Here is a 3995-nt window from a genome sequence, read left to right on the forward strand (position 1 = left end):
AATATTTGCAAATGATGTGACCGACAAAGGCTTAATTGATCCCAACACTAGAAGTTATAATTATGTGACACCATAGAGAGGTTGGCTAACTTTATAATGACAATCATATTGCAATATAAATATACCAAATCAACACGTTGTACACAAACTTACACACTGTTATAGGCCAAATATATGGGCTTTCTCTCTAGCTGCAGCGAGTGGGGGCTACTCTTCCTTGTGGTGCCCGGGCTTCTTATTGCGGTGGCTGCTCTTGCTACGGTGGCTTCTCTTGTTGCAGAGTACAAGCTCTAGGCATGTGGGCTTCAGTAGTTGTGGTGCACAGGCTCAGTAGTTGTGGCTCCTGGGCTCTAGAGTGCAGGCTCAGTTGCAGCACATGGGCTTAGTTGCTCCGCAGGATGAAGAGAAAGATGTGGCATCTTTCCGGACCAGGGATCTAACCCATGTGCCCTGCGTTGGCAGGTGGATTCTTAACCACTGCACAACCAAGGAAGTCCTAATCTAACTTTTCTTTCTCTCTCTCTCTTTTTTAGTTATCTTAGCAGCAAGGTCAGTCAGTTAGCTAGATGCACCTTATTGTTAGAAATACAAGGTCAATTTCCCTTACTTTCCAGCAAACCCAGAAATGTGTTAAAAAGTGTTTGTCATAAAGGGCTCTAGTTGTATTTTAGAAGGAAAGCCCTTTGAATTATCTAGTCAACCACACTTTTGGAATCAGAACTTTTTACTACCTAACACCTTCTCCATTACTATATTTTCTCCTTCTAGATATTTGGTCTCCTGGATCTATTATTTGCTTTTTTAATCTTTTGTCTCATAATTTACAAATTTTCTCTTTTTTATTAGCTTGGAGATGTCCTCATTTTTCTTCTAATTAATATGAATGGTTTCCAGTAGGTTGTCTTCTGCATTTTAGTGGTTTTTTCCCTTAATCCACATCTCTTGTTCTCTTTTTTTCCATAGCATTTTTTTTTCTTATAAAGAATAATGGTTAGAACTTAAGTTCTCTCCTTTTCCCTTCATTGATTCTGTTTTGTAGGGGCTATTTAGACCAATTGTGCAGCTTGGACTACTTTACATGTCCAGTATGTTTTTTCATTATCTGCACAGTCAATACGGATGAGCCTGGGTTGTCCCAGCAGTTACTTTTCAGTTTTTCTAAGTGAGGTCCCATTCTCTGTAGAGCAGACTGCAAGTTGTTCACCAAAATCCATTCTCTCCTTCTTCCTTAGTCCTTACACTGGAACGGAGTAATCTATGTATACGTGGCAGCCAGCTAGGCTACCTTTCCAAGTCTCGCTTGCAGTCAGGTGTGGCCCTGTGACCAAGGTCTTACCAACGAAATATGAGCACAATTGATGTGTGGCACTGCTAAGCATGGGTCTTAAGACATCGCACGTGGCTCTTTCCCTTTCTTGCCAGCTGAGAGTACTACATGGCAATGACCTTGCTTCAACTGTGCACATGACAGTGATCTAGGGACAGCAGAGCAACAAGATGGAAGGCACCTGAGACCTATGTGGTCATGTGGCGCGGGACCACCCCACCACTCTGGGCCACTACCAGGGAAATAAACCTTGAACCAAAGTCAGTGGGTTTGTTACGGCAGCTTAGCCTTCACCCTCACATATTCCACCACCAGAACCACCCCAGCCCCACCCCCAGCAGCTGTGGGAGTTTCAGGAGACAAAATTCCACAGCACACCCTGTCTGCACCAGGTGAAGCTGGAACTGAAAGGCTGTGCCCACCTTCTCCGCATGTGGGCTTTTGTGGAGCTCCCCAAATCTTTCATTTTTGTTTCTTCCCCTTTCAGAACATTCCCAAGATGATTATGGAGGAAGAAAGTGGGGGCTTCTTGACTGGGTTTTCTCCTCCTCCCTAGCCTCCTTGCTGGTCTTCGGTGAAGAGACTTTTAAGGTGGGTGCAATGTATTTTTAAAAAAATCAAAGTTGTCTTAACTATAACTAGCTCACAAAATAGATGTCAGCAACTGTGCCCTTTTCTGATTTCGTTCTGGAGAGCCGGGAAATATTCTCCACGCCATCCTACCTGTCAGAAAAATGTAGGGTGTGTTGACTCAGGGTGGCAGGTTGGAATCCAAAAGATAATGAGGTAAGACTGGGTGTTCATTTTACCAGTTTTTAAAAATGGTAGAAAACCATTTCCTCCCAATGATGGTAATGTGGCATCAATCACAGTTTGGTCAAACCATTCTAGGCACTTGAGGTAAAAAATAGAAAAGCAAACATTTCCATAGGTGGGTAAAGAGATTGGCCTTGAAAAGTCCCCTGAGCTGGTGCGACTTCTGTTTGTTTGCCAGGAGTTTTGAGCAGGACTGGTGAAAAGCTGTTCCCAGAGCCGGAGCAGGAGAACCCACACACCTGCTACTTGTGGGATTTTTATCTTCTCCTCCTTTTGCCTCCCCCAGGAACTAGAAAGTTACTTTTAGGTGGAAGGAAATACAGTGGTCCCTTGATATCTGGGGTAGGAGATTGGTTCCAGGGCCCCCTGCAGATACCAACCTCTGCAGAAGCTCAAGTCCTATATAAACAACAGAGAAGTGTTTGCATGTAATCTACGCATATCCTCCTACACACTTTTAAATTTTTATTTTTATTTTTTTAATAAACTTATTTTTTTATTTTTTGGCTGTGTTCCATCTTTGTTGCTGTGCACAGGCTTTCTCTAGTTGCAGTGAGTGGGGGCTACTCTTCTTTACGGTGCACAGGCTTCTTACTGTGGCGGCTTTTCTTGTTGCAGAGCACAGGCTCTAGGCACCTGGGCTTCAGTAGTTGTGGAGTGTGGGCTTATTAATTGTAGCTCATGGGCTCTAGAGCACAGGCTCAGTAGTTGTGGCACACCGGCTTAGTTGTTCCACGACTCCTGGACCAGGGATCGAACCTGTGTCCTCTGCATTGGCAGGTGGATTCTTAACCACCGTGCTACCAAGGAAGCCCCTATTTTTTATTTTAAAAATATTTATTACTTATTTGGCTGTGCCAGGTCTTAGTTGCGGCACGAGGGATCTTCCATCTTTGTTGTGGCAGGTGGGCTCTTTAGTTGCAGCATGTGGGATGTAGTTCCCCGACCAGGGATTGAACCCAGGCCCCCTGCATTGGGAGCATGGAATCTTAGCCACTGGACCGCCAGGGAAGTCCCCACCCTTCCATCCACTTTAAATCATCTATAGATTACTTATAAATACCTCATACAATGTAAATACTATGTATATAGTTATAAATACAATATAAATGCTATGTAAATATTAGTTGCTGGTGTGCAGCAAATTCAAGTTTTGCTCTTTAAAACCTTCTGGAATTTTTTTTCCCCTGAATATTTTTGATCCGCAGTTGGTTGAGTCCACAGTTGCAGAATCTGCAGGTAGGGAGGGCTGACTATAAGATCCAAACATTTGTTAATGTGGAACATCGTGTGAATCTATATCCTGTCAAGTCTGTTCTGGAGCTAACCAAATAATTCAGCGGCACAAAGAAGGACTCCACCCTCCTCAGAGAATCTAGTAAACTCTGTCCCTCAAACACCCACCCAGGACCAGGCCCTTCAGAATCGTATCTGCCATCGTCCCACCCTGCGCTGTGCTCCAGAGCTGGAAAGCTGTGTGTGGGTCCCAGGGTACCATCCTTCAGTTTAATTTAGATTGTACTATTGGTTTTTCATTATTTGTACTATGAAGTTGGGGCCTTTCACAGTTTCACACATGTCATTTTCTTCTCTAATATTGCTTCTCTTTGTTCATTCTGGTGAATATTAGGATGAAAGGTTTCACAATCATGGTTTTTTTTCTTGCCAGCACTCCAGTCTTTTACACACGTTTCAAAGCCATAAGAGTGAGATTACAGCCATAATATGTGGCCTGGCTGCAGCAGAATCTGTCCATCAGCACCCTACTAACGCAACCTCAAAGAATTAGCTGCTTCTCAAAGACAAAACTATCTCCCCAACAATCAAATTTTTGCTCGGACTCTTTATACAA

Source organism: Hippopotamus amphibius, chromosome 17, assembly GCF_030028045.1.
Source record: "Hippopotamus amphibius kiboko isolate mHipAmp2 chromosome 17, mHipAmp2.hap2, whole genome shotgun sequence".
NCBI classification, from domain to species: Eukaryota; Metazoa; Chordata; class Mammalia; order Artiodactyla; family Hippopotamidae; genus Hippopotamus; species Hippopotamus amphibius.